This window comes from Vulpes vulpes, chromosome 15 (assembly GCF_048418805.1).
Source record: "Vulpes vulpes isolate BD-2025 chromosome 15, VulVul3, whole genome shotgun sequence".
NCBI lineage: Eukaryota > Metazoa > Chordata > Mammalia > Carnivora > Canidae > Vulpes > Vulpes vulpes.
The window spans coordinates 98,313,882-98,330,383 of record NC_132794.1 but is presented as its reverse complement, the minus strand read 5'-3'; positions in this window follow the sequence as shown (position 1 = coordinate 98,330,383).

Below are 16,502 nucleotides of genomic sequence, written 5' to 3'. Positions count from 1 at the left end.
TGCACCCAAAAGCATAAGATACCTAGGAATAAACCTAACCAAAGAGGTAAAGGATCTATACCCCAAAAACCCTAGAACACTTCTGAAAGAAATTGAGGAAGACACAAAAAGATGGAAAAATATTCCATGCTCATGGATTGGCAGAATTAATATTGTGAAAATGTCAATGCTACCCAGGGCAGTTTACATGTTTAATGCAATCCCTATCAAAATACTATGGATTTTCTTCAGAGAGTTGGAACAAATCATCTTAAGATTTGTGTGGAATCAGAAGAGACCCCTAATAGCCAGGGGGAATTTTAAAAGACAAAGAAGACTTTAAAACAGGGTATAACAAGAGACAAAGACAGGGTATAATAGAGGAATCCACAAGAAGATGTAATAATTATAAATATTTATGCACCCAATATGGGAATGTATATATATACAATATATATGTATATATATATATCAGCTAATAACAAAGGAGGTAATCAATATGATACAATAATAGTAGGAAACTTTAACATGTCACTTGCATCAATGGATAGATTATTGAAATGGAAAATCAATAAGGAAACAATGGCTTGGAATCACACATTGGACTAGTTGGATCTAACAGATATATTCAGAACATTCCATCCTAAAACAGCAGAATATACATTCTTTTCAAGTGCACACAGAACATTCTCCAGAATAGAACATGTATTGGGCCACAAAACAAGTCTCAATAAATTTGAAAAGATCAAAGCCATACCATGAGTCTTTTTCCACCACAATGCTATGAGACTAGAAATTAACTATAAGAAAAAATCTGGAAAGAACACAAAGACATGTGGGTTAAACACCATGCTGCTAAACAATGAATAGGTCAACCAAGAAATCATAGAGGAAATAAAAAAAAAAAAAACACATGGAGACAAATGAAAATGAAAACACAGCAGTCCAAAATGTTTGAGATGTAGCAAAAGCTCTTAAAAGAGGGAAGTTTATAGCAATACAGGCTTATTCAAGAAGTAAGAAAAATCTCAAATAAATAACCTAAAGTTACAAGTAAAGGATTGAGAGAAAGAACAAACAAAACCCCAAACCAGAAGGAAGGAAATAATAAAGATCAGAGCAGAAATAAATGATACAGAAACTGAAAAAATAATAGAACAGATCAATAAAACTGGAAGGTGATCTTTGAAAAGGTCAACAAAATTGATAAACTTTTAGGCAAACTCATAAAAGAGAGAGAGAACTCAAAAATTAGAAATCAAAGAGGAGAAATAACAACCAACATCACAGAAATACAAAGAATTATGAAGAAATATGAAAAATTATATGCTAACAATATAGGGCAGCCCAGAAGAAATGGATAAATTTCTAGAAACATAACCTCCCAAATCTGAATCAGGAAGAAATAGAAAATTTGAGCAGACTGATTACCAATAATGAAATTGAATCGGTAACAGTATATTAGCAAACTAAATCCAACAATACATTAAAAAAATCATTCACCACAATCAAGTGGGATTTATTCCTGGTATACCAAGGTGGTTCAATATTCACAAATCAATCAATGTGATACATCACATCAACAAGAGAAAGGATAAAAACTATATGATCATTTCAGTAGACAGGAAAAGCACTAAACAAAGTACAACATCCATTCATGATAAAAACCCACAACAAAGCAGGTTTAGAGGGAACATACCTCACCTCAGCTTTACATGAACATACCTTTCATAGCTTTTAAAAAGCTTATTAAAAGCTTATTAAAGCTTTACATGAAAAACCCATAGCTAACATCATACTCAATGGCAAAAAAAAAAAAAAGCTTTTCCCTTAAGATCAGGAAAGACAAGAATGTCTACTTTTATCATCTTTATTAAACATAGTACTGGAAGTCCTAGACACAGCGGTCAGACAAAAAATTCAAATTGATAGAAAGTAAGGAAGAAGTAAAACTTTCACTATTTGCAGGTGACATGATGCTATATATAGAAAATTCTAGGGATTACACACACACACACACACAAACTACTAGAACTGAAAAATGAATTCAGTAATGTCACAGGATACAAAATCAATGCACAGAAATTTGTTGCATTTCTCTACACTAATAATGAAGTTACAGAAAGAGAAATTAGGAGCAGTCCCACTTACAATTGTACCAAAGATACTAATATCTAGGAATAAACTTAACCAAGGAGATGAAAAACCTGCACTATAAAACAGTGATGAAAGAAATTTAAGATGACACAAATAGAAAGGTGTTTCATACTTATGGATTAGAAGAACAAATATTGTTAAAATGTCCATGCTACTCAAAGCAAGCTACAGATTTAATATAATTTCTATCAAAATATGAACAGCATTTTTCACAGGACTAGAACAAATAACCCTAAAATGATTATGGAACCACAAAAACCCTAAAGAGCTAAAGCAATGTTGAAAAAGAACAAAGCCAAAGTAACACAATCCTAGATTTCAAGATATACTACAAAGCTGTAGGAATCAAAACAGTGTGCTACTGACACCAAAATAGACACATGGATCAGTAGAACAGAAAAGAGAGTCCAGAAATAAACCCACAATTATACAGTCAAATAATCTTCAATAAAATATGCAAAAATATGCAATGGGAAAAAGACAGTTTCCTCAACAAATGGTATTGAGAAAACTGGACAGTTTTGTGCAAAAGAATTGAACTGGACCACTTTTTTATACCATACACAAAAATAACTTAAATTCTAAAAGGAATTAAGGCCAAAATGTGAAGCCGGAAGTCATAAAAATCCTAGAAGAGAGCACAGGCAGTAATTTCTCTGACATTGACCAAACTAATATTTTTCTGGATATGTTTCATAAGGCAGGGGAGAGAGACAAAAGCAAAAATTAACTATTAAGATTATATCAAATTAAAAAGCTTCTACCCAGCAATGGAAACATCCAAAAAAACTAAAAAACACCCTACTGAATAGAAGAAGATATTTGCAAATGATGTATCTGATAAAAGATTAGTATCCAAAATATATAAGGAACTTACACAACTCAATACCACCCCCCCCACAAATAATCTAATTAAAAATGGGCGGAATACATGGACAGTTCTCTGAAGAAGATGTACAGATGGCCAATAGACACATGAGAAGATGCTCAACATCACTCATCATCAGGGAAATGCAAGTCAAAACCACAATGAGTTAGATATCACATTACACCTATCAGAATGCCTAAAGTGAAAATCTCAAGAAACAAATGTTGTCAAGGATGTGGAAAAAAATGAACTGTTGTGCACTGTTGATGGGAATGCAAACTGGTGTAGCCTCTACTGAAAAGAGTATGGAGGTTTCCTCTGATCCAGTAATTACACTACTGGTTATTTACCCAAAGAATATGAAAAAACTAATTCAGAGGAATACATGCACCCCTACATTTATAGCGTCATGATTTACAATAGCCATATTGTAGAAGCAGCCCAAGTGTCCACTGATAGGTAAACGGATAAAGAAAATGTGGTAAATACTGCTGGGGATTTACCCAAAGATAGAGATGCAATGAAATGCCGGGACACCTGCACCCCGATGTTTCTAGCAGCAATGTCCACAATAGCCAAACTGTGGAAGGAGCCTCGGTGTCCATCAAAAGATGAATGGATAAAGAAGATGTGGTCTATGTATACAATGGAATATCACTCAGCCATTAGACATTGATGGAACTGGAGGGTATTATGCTGAGTGAAATAAGTCAATCGGAGAAGGACAAACATTATATGGTCTCATTCATTTGGGGAATATAAAAAATAGTGAAAGGGAATAAAGGGGAAAGGAGAAAAAGTGAGTGGGAAATGTCAGAAAGGGAGACAGAACATGAAAGACTCCTAACTCTGGGAAACGAACTAGGGGTGGTGGAAGGGGAGGTGGGCGGGGCGGTGGGGGTGACTGGGTGAGGGGCACTGAGGTGGGCACTTGATGGGATGAGCACTGGGTGTTATTCTATATGTTGGCAAATTGAACACCAATAAAAATAAATAAAAAAATAAATATATGGTAAATATATATAGTGGTAAATATATATAGTGGAATATTTTTCAGCCATAAAAAAGAATGAAATCTTGCTATTTGCAATGACATGGATGGACCTAAAGGGTAGAATGCTAAGTGAAATTAGTCAGAAAAAGACAAATACCATATGATTTCACTCAATGTGGAATTCAAGAAACAAGACAAAGAAAAAAAAGACATGAACTAAGAAACAGTCTCTTAACTATAGAGAACAAAATGATGGTTCCAGGTGGGGAGGTAGGAGAGGGGATGCCTGAAATTGGTGAAGGGAATTAATAGTTCACTTAATATAATGCACACCAAGTACTGTACAGAATTGTTGATTCATGATATTATATATACCTTACATGGGTGGAAGGATGGGTTAAATAGGTGATGGGAATTAAGGAGTGTACTTATATGTTGAGCACCGGGTAATGGATGGAAGTGTAGAATCACTATATTGTATAAATGAAATTAATGTTACACTGTATGATAACTGGAATACAAGTAAAACCTTAAACAATATTGTTTGTATACCTTAAGCTAATATATGTTGTATGTCAACTATACTGGAATTAAATAAAAGAGTTTAGGAAATTTAGAACTGACAAGTGTTTTTCTTTCTTTTCTTCCCCTTCTTTGTTATGTTTGCTGTATGAGCATACACGTCTTTTAAGAAAGACAAAAGTAAAATTATATTTATTTAGCCTTATTTGACTTAGAATTTGCTCAGATTACATCTATCTTTAGCAAGTTAGGTAAACTTTTTAAGATTCATTTTTTTTAACCTGTGAAAGGGGTGAGAGGTCATGTAAAAATTACATGATAATGTGCTGCTAAACTCTAAAGTGAAAGGGTACTTTGCCTTACTTTTTTCCCCCCAGAAAAGCCTATTTCAGCCAGTCTGGGAGCATTGTTTACAATCTAACAATAAATAAATATGCTAATATAAAATTTTCATAATGAGTTCACTAACAAGATGCTCTCTGTGGAATATTTCTCTTACCATTTAATCAGATTCTAGTTTTTGTGCTTTTTAAACATGGCACATAAGTTTTACTTTCCAAAGTCAAAAATGATGGCTATTCAGTAAATGCAAATTCGTGAGACTTGCTAACTACTTTCTACACCTTAGTTGGGAAATCTCAGATGTGCAAACCTGGGTTGAATTATAAGCTTCCATTGCTCTGTAGAGAGACTGTTCCTTTCTGTAAGTCTTCTGAACTTCCCCTTTCTTTGGGATTTCTTAAAACAGAAAAATAAAAGTGGAGGTAAATGTGTCCTCACTCATTGCTCATTATTAGTATGACTTTTTTTATTGAGCACCACGTGCTGTCACATATTTTACAAATACCTGAGATCTTTACTTTGCATATTCTTTGGTGGCTTGAGATTTTTTCTTAGCATATTATTCAGTGCACATCTCAGGAAAAAAATCAGTAACTGTCACTCAGTTGATCTACTTGCTGTGGCACTGTTGGTATACTTTGTGTAAGTAATGATAAATTCCATCTTCCCAGGGTCTGTATCCAAACATGAATACTAAGACTACATGCAACCTGACATTGTGCTATAAGTTGCAAGGCATATGGAAAAAGTCATCTTTAATTATTAACTTTGTGAGTCATAATTGTTATAAAGGTATTTAAGGGCTTAAAATCCAGAAGAGGAAATGAGATATATTCATGTAATAAATAACAAAAAAGGGCAGGATCTGGTTAAGAAATATAACATATGAATCAAGATATCAGTGGAGGCTAGAAATACATCACTGGAATGTATGATATTTGGGGAAGGATTCTGGGAATAAGCTTCATGGAGTGAGTAGGAATTAAGCCGGGTTAAATGTAGGAAGAGAACTGTTCAATAGGGTTTGAGATTTGGCTTATGGGAACAAAATTGTTGTTTTTTTTGTCTGAGTGTTTACAGATGACACTTTTTTGATTTTGCTTTCTCAAGAGACACTTAAAATTCAACGTAAGTGATGTGGGGCCTTCCCTTATATATAATTTTAATAGGCACTTATTTTTCTGTCAGCTTACTTTCTTTTGGAAAAAGATATTTCTTTTCTTGCAGAAGGCTTTCTCTCCATACACCTCCAGTCAGTCATTTCATACCTTCTAAATAGTTTTTTTTCCCCCGTGAGATCTTGCCATTTTGGTCATGTTTGATTGGTTGAAAGGTGAATACTGTGGCTGTCCAGTCCTGCCTGGACCAAAAATCTTTTGCCCAGGAATTTGTTTTCGGAAATAGAAAGAATATTGAACCAGTCTTGGAAATAGAAACTAGGCCAGTCTTCCTCTAATACTGAAGCTGTTAGGTATAAACCTGGGGAGCTCTCAGCAGTCATGATTGGTCATGTGGAGCAAGACGCTCTGCAGTGAGAGAGAAGAATCTGGCTTACACATAGAAATAAGAAAGATAGGAGCATCTTACTGGATCTGATTTCCTGAGACCCAACCATTATCTTGGTATTTTGATAACGAATTTAAAGCATTTTATTTCTTGTCTTTCAATCACAAAGCATTTCTTTTACTTTGACAAATTTAAAATTTGGTTAAAAATTGGATTCTGGGGGATCCCTGGGTGGCGCAGTGGTTTGGTGCTTGCCTTTGGCCCAGGGCACGATCCTGGAGACCCGGGATCGAATCCCACATCAGGCTCCCGGTGCATGGAGCCTGCTTCTCCCTCTGCCTATGTCTCTGCCTCTCTCTCTCTCTCTCTGTGACTATCATAAATAAATAAAAATTTATTTTCAGGTTGTAGGTGTCCTTCTGTCTAAAATGAGTCTCTTGTAGACAGCAAATAGATGGGTCCTGCTTTTTTATCCAGTCTGAAACCCTGCGCCTTTTGATGGGGTCATTAAGCCCGTTCACGTTCAGAGTTACTATTGAGAGATATGAGTTTAGTGTCATCATATCTATTCAGTCCTTGTTTTTGTGGATTGTTCCACTGAACTTCTTCTTAAAGGGGAATTTTAAGAGTCCCCCTTAAAATTTCTTGCAGAGCTGGTTTGGAGGTTACATATTCTTTCAGTTCCTGCCTGTCATGAAAGCTCCTGGTACCCTACACATTCAGAGAAACTTCTCTAGTAGCAAACTATAGAAATGATCCCTGAAGTATACAAGAGACTCATTTTAGACAGAAGGACACCTACAACCTGAAAATAAAAGGTTGGAGAACCATTTACCATTCAAATGGTCCTCAAAAGAAAGCAGGGGTTGCCATCCTTATATCAGATAAATTAAAATTTACTCTGAAGACTATAGTGAGAGATGAAGAGGGACACTATCTCATACTCAAAGGATCTATCCAACAAGAGGACTTAACAATCCTCAATATATATGCCCCGAATGTGGGAGCCGCCAAATATTTAAACCAATTAATAACCAAACTGAAGAAATACTTAGATAATAATACACTTATACTTGGTGACTTCAATCTAGCTCTCTCTATATTAGATAGGTCTTCTAAGCACAACATATCCAAAGAAACGAGAGCTTTAAATGATACACTGGACCAGATGGATTTCACAGATATCTACAGAACTTTACATCCAAACTCAACTGAATACACATTCTTCTCAAGTGCACATGGAACTTTCTCCAGAATAGACCACATACTGGGTCACAAATCGGGTCTGAACTGATACCAAAAGATCGGGATAGTCCCCTGTATATTCTCAGACCATAATGCCTTGAAATTAGAACTTAATCACAACAAGAAGTTTGGAAGGACCACAAACACGTGGAGGTTAAGGACCATCCTGCTAAAAGATGAAAAGGTCAACCAGGAAATTAAGGAAGAATTAAAAAGATTCATGGAAACTAATGAGAATGAAGACACAACCGTTCAAAATCTTTGGGATGCAGCAAAAGCAGTCCTGAGGGGGAAATACATCGCAATACAAGCATCCATTCAAAAACTGGAAAGAACTCAAATTCAAAAGCTCACCTTACACATAAAGGAACTAGAGAAAAAGCAACAAATAGACCCCACCCCCAGCAGAAGAAGAGAGTTAATTAAAATTTGAGCAGAACTAAATGAAATCGAGACCAAAAGAACTGTGGAACAGATCAACAGAACCAGGAGTTTGTTCTTTGAAAGAATTAATAAGATAGATAAACCATTAGCCAACCTTATTAAAAAGAAGAGAGAGAAGACTCAAATTAATAAAATCATGAATGAGAAAGGAGAGATCACTACCAACACCAAGGAAATACAAACGATTTTAAAAACATATTATGAACAGCTGTACGCCAATAAATTAGGAAATCTAGAAGAAATGGACGCATTCCTGGAAAGCCACAAACTACCAAAACTGGAGCAGGAAGAAATAGAAAACCTGAACAGGCCAATAACCAGGGAGGAAATTGAAGCAGTCATCAACAACCTCCCAAGACACAAGAGTCCAGGGCCAGATGGCTTCCCAGGGGAATTCTATCAAACTTTTAAAGAAGAAATCATACCTATTCTACTAAAGCTGTTTGGAAAGATAGAAAGAGATGGAGTACTTCCAAATTCGTTCTATGAGGCCAGCATCACCTTAATTCCAAAACCCGACAAAGACCCCACCAAAAAGGAGAATTACAGACCAGTATCCCTGATGAACATGGATGCAAAAATTCTCAACAAGATACTAGCCAATAGGATCCAACAACACATTAAGAAAATTATTCACCATGACCAAGTAGGATTTATCCCCGGGACACAAGGCTGGTTCAACACTCGTAAAACCATCAATGTGATTCATCATATCAGCAAGAGAAAAACCAAGAACCATATGATACTCTCATTAGATGCAGAGAAAGCATTTCACAAAATACAGCATCCATTCCTGATCAAAACCCTTCATAGTGTAGGGATAGAGGGAACTTTCCCCGACATCTTAAAAGCCATCTACGAAAAGCCTACAGCAAATATCATTCTCAATGGGGAAGCACTGGGAGCCTTTCCCCTAAGATCAGGAAGAAGACAGGGATGTCCACTCTCACCACTGCTGTTCAACATAGTTCTGGAAGTTCTCGCCTCAGCAATCAGACAACAAAAAGACATTAAAGGCATTCAAATTGGCAAATAAGAAGTCAAACTCTCCCTCTTCGCCGATGACATGATACTCTACATAGAAAACACAAAAGGCTCCACCCCAAGATTGCTATAACTCATACAGCAATTTGGTAGTGTGGCAGGATACAAAATCAATGCCCAGAAATCAATGGCATTTCTATACACTAACAATGAGACTGAAGAAAGAGAAATTAAGGAGTCAATCCCATTTACAATTGCACCCAAAAGCATAAGATACCTAGGAATAAACCTAACCAAAGAGGTAAAAGATCTATACCCTAAAAACTATAGAACACTTCTGAAAGAAATGAGGAAGACACAAAGAGATGGAAAAATATTCCATGCTCATGGATTGGCAGAATTAATATTGTAAAAATGTCAATGTTACCCAGGGCAATTTACACGTTTAATGCAATCCCTATCAAAATACCATGGACTTTCTTCAGAGAGTTAGAACAAATTATTTTAAGATTTGTGTGGAATCAGAAAAGACCCCGAATAGCCAGGGGAATTTTAAAAAAGAAAACCATAGCTGGGGGCATCACAATGCCAGATTTCAGGTTGTACTACAAAGCTGTGGTCATCAAGACAGTGTGGTACTGGCACAAAAACAGACACATAGATCAATGGAACAGAATAGAGAACCCAGAAGTGGATCCTGAAATGTATGGTCATCTAGTATTTGATAAAGGAGGAAAGACTATCCATTGGAAGAAAGACAGTCTCTTCAATAAATGTTGCTGGGAAAATTGGACATCCACATGCAGAAGAATGAAACTGGACCACTCTCTTTCACCATACACAAAGATAAACTCAAAATGAATGAGAGATCTAAATGTGAGACAAGATTCCATCAAAATCCTAGAGGAGAACACAGGCAACACCCTTTTTGAACTCGGCCACAGTAACTTCTTGCAAGATACATCCACAAAGGCAAAAGAAACAAAAGCAAAAATGAACTATTGGGACTTTATCAAGATAAGAAGCTTTTGCACAGCAAAGGATACAGTCAACAAAACTAAAAGACAACCTACAGAATGGGAGAAGATATTTGCAAATGACATATCAGATAAAGGGCTAGTTTCCAAAATCTATAAAGAACTTATTAAACTCAACAGCAAAGAAACAAACAATCCAATCATGAAATGGGCAAAAGACATGAAGAGAAATCTCACAGAGGAAGACATGGACATGGCCAACATGCACATGAGAAAATGCTCTGCATCACTTACCATCAGGGAAATACAAATCAAAACCACAATGAGATCCCACCTCACACCAGTGAGAATGGGGAAAATTAACAAGGCAGGAAACAACAAATGTTGGAGAGGATGTGGAGAAAAGGGAACCCTCTTACACTGTTGGTGGGAATGTGAACTGGTGCAGCCACTCTGGAAAACTGTGTGGAGGTTCCTCAAAGAGTTAAAAATAGACCTGCCCTACGACCCAGCAATTGCACTGTTGGGGATTTACCCCAAAGATTCAGATGTAATGAAACGCCGGGACACCTGCACCCCGATGTTTCTATCAGCAATGGCCACAATAGCCAAACTGTGGAAGGAGCCTCGGTGTCCATCGAAAGATGAATGGATAAAGAAGATGTGGTCTATGTATACAATGGAATATTCCTCAGCCATTAGAAACGACAAATACCCACCATTTGCTTCAACGTGGATGGAACTGGAGGGTATTATGCTGAGTGAAATAAGTCAGTCGGAGAAGGACAAACAGTGTATGTTCTCATTCATTTGGGGAATATGAATAATAGTGAAAGGGAATATAAAGGAAGGGAAAAGAAATGTTGGGAAATATCAGGAAGGGAGACAGAACATAAAGACTCCTAACTCGGGGAAACGAACTAGGGGTGGTGGAAGGGGAGGAGGGCGGGTGTTGGAGGGGAATGGGTGACGGGCACTGAGATGGACACTTGATGGGATGAGCACTGGGTGTTTTTCTGTATGTTGGTAAATTGAACACCAATAAAAATTAATTTAAAAAAAATAAAAATAAATAAAAATTTAAAAAAAATTAAAAAAAAATTGGATTCTGAGCCTCATGAGGCTATTTTGCAAATTAGGCAAAGGCTCTCCCTCTAGGGTGGCTTAGCCTCATGGGTTCAAGAACTGTTGAAGGGAGTAGAGCTAGGTTTCAGGTCCTATTGCCCCCTCACCTTTGACTTCTTATCCAGTGGAACCCCTATAGAGGCCCTGAATCCTTAACCTTAGGTATAAGCCAATTTTGGTTAGAACTTTCTATGCTACACTCTTTGTTGTGGCTTTGTAATTATCCACAGCATCCTGGGATAATCACTGAAATAACCTACATTTTTCTGCTTTCTTTTTTAAGATTATCCACTTTTTAATCAATCTTTCTGATCCCCAGAAAATGTATTTTTGGTCACTTCTGTTCATGATGGTCATGAGGGTTAGTGGATAGGGGTAAAATTTGTGGGGATAAAATAATATGAGGCAAGAAGAGCAAGTGGCTGGCTTACCTTCTGCCTTATGATTTGAATAGGAAAAGAAAAGTTGGTGAATAAATCATACTTTTTATAGTTACACTAAATCTGGACATTAAATGCCATTCCCAGTGCTATATAGTAGAAGAAAATTAATCCCTAATGCAAACAGAATGCACAAAGAAATTTATGCCTGGGCTTATCAGATCATGATTTAAGCCCTTGTACATGGGCTGGTCTCCGAACAGGTGATGCTTGCCCCTACCCCAAGGTTAGCTAGAGTCTTTTCAGGCACCAGACATAGCCAGGACATCCTACTAAAACAAGGATATGTTTTTCTCTGAGTTTTGGGAAGAATTTACACAGTCCACAATGGAGAAAATATGTAGTATAATTTTCCCTTTAAACTTTTCCATGAAGAAAAATATAATTTATGTTTTGGGGCAAGAAAGGAAGAGCACGTTTTATCTATGGAGCAAGCAACCTGGTTGGCAAGTCTCATATGAAGCTAAGATGGGGCAAGTGGGCTCATGTTGAGCACTGAAATTCTCTAGCCTCAGATTTTTCTGAAGTTCTACTTTACAAATTCAAGGGTAAGGAAAAGAGTTTTAAGGGAAGTAGGTAGCTTGTGATTTATAAAGTCATTGAGTCATCTTTCCTGCCTTCAGTTTGTATACAGTGTTTCCGCATCCCTACCACCATTCGAAATTGTTATCTTTCATCATGTGTATTATACAAACTTTTGGAATCTCTCCCTGATATTCCTCTCACTTCCCTGAATTCTATAAGCCAGAGTTATTTTTCTAAAGCATTTAATATGAGAGGCATTATACAACATGGTGGTTAAAAGTTGGGATCTGCAATATAGAGCTTAAAAGCAATCCATAACACTATTAAAATCATCCTTAAGTAACTTAGTTGCATGCATGCTAGAAGAAAGTCCAAAATATTTTAAAGGAATAAAAAACCCCAGCACTTCATAATGTAAAATTCACAATTCTGTTGTCCAAGAAAACATTACCACTTTAGCAAAGAAGTGGAAAAATATGATTCAAAATCAAGAAAACTAAGTCAATAGAAATACACCCAGAAATGAAAGATACAGAATCAGCATATAAGGAACCTGATTCCTATTATAACTATAGCAAATAGGTTCAAAGATGTAAAGGAAGACATAAGCATAATGAACAGACACATGGGAAATTACAAAAAAAAGGAAAATAGAAAATAAATATAAAAATTGGAAGGGGAATGTATCATTATCTGTGTATGTCTATGTCTCTACCTCTTATCTCTTGATCTGTTTCCATCTCTCATGCTGTGATTGTGTTGGCATTATTTTTATCATCTCTCTCCTATGGAAATCTCTCCATCCACCTGTTTTTGTAAATAGACATATGACTGCAACCAAATACAAAAAAATCTTTTGGACTATTCAACACTATTAGACAAAAACTGAGAATTATTTTAGAGGGAAAATCCCATCCTTATGAAGGGAAATCATTTATCTTTAACTTAACTTGGTTGAATAATAATTCTCCAAACCTTCATTTCTTTAAAGTCATTATTAATACAAAGTCTCTATTATATATAATTAGGGGGAAAAAGTCACTTGGAATAGAAATGTCTGTGCCTCTCTGGTCTTATAATTGTGATGTGAACCTTTTGGATTTCCAACTACCAACATCTGCATTTCTGCTTGATGCTGTCTGTGAAGGATGGGCATGGAACATTCGCAGTTCTAGAGAATTAAGGACCCCTTCCATGCAATAATCAATACATGTGTTAGTGCATAATTGGCCTTTTAGGAGGAACAGTGAGTTTACTTGGAAAGTCACCCTTTATCAGCCTCCTTCCCTTACCTGCCTTGTTTTCCTACTCCTCATTTCATGTTTTCTAGGATTGCCTTCCAAATAACAATGTTCACTAGCATTCTATTCTCAGGGTCTGTTTTCTAGGGGAACCCAAACTAAGACAGCACCTGAGTTGAGTGTTGTGGCTCTTAAGATAGAAGAGAGTATATAGAACCTGGAAGCAGAGAGGAACTGGCTCTTACTGGGAGGTTATGTTCTCTAGGTAGATGTGTGATGAGGGTTAAAGTTGCTTTGGAAATATCGTAGGAAAATACCACATTGGAGACCAACATGTCTTCTCTTATTACTTCAACATAGCAAGATTTTCTTGGGTTGGAACTGATGAGTTTATTGTTTGATATACTGCTAAAATATTTGGCTTAATCTTAGGGACAATTATGTATCAAAAATTAAAACTTTGAACATTGGAATGATACCAAGAGCTGCTCCTGTGAGGAAGAGAACAGCACTTCTGATTCCTATCTTTTGTTCTTTCCAGATGGCCACTGAGTAGAATACAAGGCAATATTAGAATTTAGTTATTCAGATCTTTCCTTTCTTCTCTTTCTTGCACCATAGCCAAATTCCTTAGATGAGTATGGTTTCAAAATAAGGATCAAGTTAACTCACACTATGTGTATAATGGTTAGCAGTCACACTGATTGCATTTGAATTTAGACTTTGATTTATTTGTTACCTAATCAAGCTACTTAACCTCTCTAAGTCCCAGTTTACTCGTGTGTCAAAAGGAAACAATATTAGAGAACATCTTATATACTTGTTATAAGAATTAAATAACAGATGTAAACTATTTAGTAAGTGCCTAACATTTATTAAGCATATGTTAAGGCTAACTATTAATATTTTCCCACTGTTGTTACCCTATCACCCATCCCCAGGCCTTTCTTTCCTCTTTCTTACATCACCATCGATATTTATTTCCATTATTCATTTTCACTACCAAGACCTGAGAGTTGGCAGGCTGTGTAATGAATAATTTTCTTTCATTTAGCTTAGATTGCTGACAGTGTATTTCATTAACTTTTGCTCCAGTGTCTACAGACTGGGATTTCAGGTAAATTGTTTGTGGTCTGTGCTGGGATTTATTTTTTAGTTGGACATATTTTTTTCTAACCTAGAAACTTGCAGTAAAAATAAAGCAGGTGATAAGAGAAATGAAAATCTTAAAAGTAGCCTGGAGGACCTTTATTTTGCAAGAGTCTCCTCTCTCCTTCAAAGCATTTTGACTCAACTAAGGAGATTTACTTTTCTCTTGTCCCTAAAAAGAAATACATCTCTTGAAAGAGTGGAGGTGACAGTAACTATATAATAGATGGTGAATGTACTGACTACACTTCAAAGGAGATCCAACCACCAATGTGATAGGACACTTTGCTTTTGAAAATAAACAAAGAGAGGTCCCTGCTGTATTTGGATGCGTAGATTGCCTGAAGTGCTAAAAATGCTACTTAACAAAGATACAGAATAGATTCAAGCTTCTCCACCAAATTTACTTCTAAAAAATATATTCTGGTTGTTGAACAACTTGAGTTACTTTTAGAAAAGTTTGATTCAGTAAACATTATCCTGCTTAATTCTAGTCTGATGCTTGGAAAATGTTGTAGCTAAAGATGAAATTCTATCAGAGGGAACAGCATTAGGTATATTAATGAATTGAGGAAGATAAAAATTTATTAATGAATTAGATTCTGTTTTGACTTCCATTGTGAAAGGTAATTAGTTTATCTTTGTTTTGGTTTAATTATAGAAACAACCTAAGTAGACTCCTGGTGTGAAATGATAAAGTGTATGAAATTAAAGGACAAATGGGGGAAATCAACATTTTAGATTTAATATTGTATACTGAAGATTTAATTAATACAGAGCATGTCACTGATATCAGATGACTGGCATTGACAGATTATACTGTGACTAATATTTCATCTCATATTTTTCTATACTCTAGACTTGAGAGAATCACGGGATTCTTTCTAAGTCCTGTGGAATATTTTTGATGCATTTGTCACTCATCTTTGTGTTTAAGGATGATGCTGTTGAGAATATGTGAGTATGCAGGTGGATGTTGACATTGTTCTTTCCACATTATTGTCATGTGACTAAATTTTCTGTGGTTGGAGGTTTTGTTTTTTGTTTCTTTCTTTCTTTGTTTTAGAGTCTATGGTTATAGCTGACATTGGTGTTTGGATCCTTGATTGGCAGATATGATTGTTCAGACTCAATAGCTTTAAACATTTAATTTTCATATAACTGTGACCAGCCTATTGTTGTGCACTACCACATCTACCTTCCGTCATGCTTCCATGCCTGTATTTAACTGCTGTGTGTAATGCAGCTGTTTGTATTTCAATCCAATGTGAAAAGAAAATAAGGTCCATAACATGGTGACTTATAGCACTCAACAAGTGTTTCCACTTATCCTCCTGGAAGAAAGCAAAAACCAAACTGTAGCCCAAATTTCAAGGACATGTGTTACATAGATAACAATTCTTTATGGACTAAAGTTGAGTGTCAAGAATAAATAGATAAATTTCATGGTCCCGTGAACTATATATTCATATCCTTTATCCCTTTTGAGTTTGCTCTTTGGCAACACAGCATTCCCTATATTATTACAGACATACTACAAGTCAACAGGGCACATGGGGATCTAGCAGGTGAGACTTGTCTAATTTGGAAAAGTCTTCTACCTTAAGGTTGAAATTTTATCACACACCGTTTGGTGGTGACATACATACATACATACATACATACATCTCTGGTGCCCTTTTGTTTTCATCTGTTAAGGCTGCTTAACAAAATACCTTAGATTATGGCTTAAACAATAGAAATTTATTTCCCATAGTTCTGGAGGCTGGGTACTCCAAAATCAAGGTACCAAAAAGGTAAGTTTCCTCCTAGAGCCTATTTTCTTGGCTAAGTGGCTACCATCTCATTGTGTGCTCCTATGGCTTTGCTTTGTGCGCATATGAGAGAGGGAGAACAAGCTGTCTCTTCTTATAAGGGCACCAATCCCATAATGAGGCTCTACCTCTATGACTTCATCTAACAATAATTAACTCCCAAAGTCTCCATCTCCAAATATGATCACAG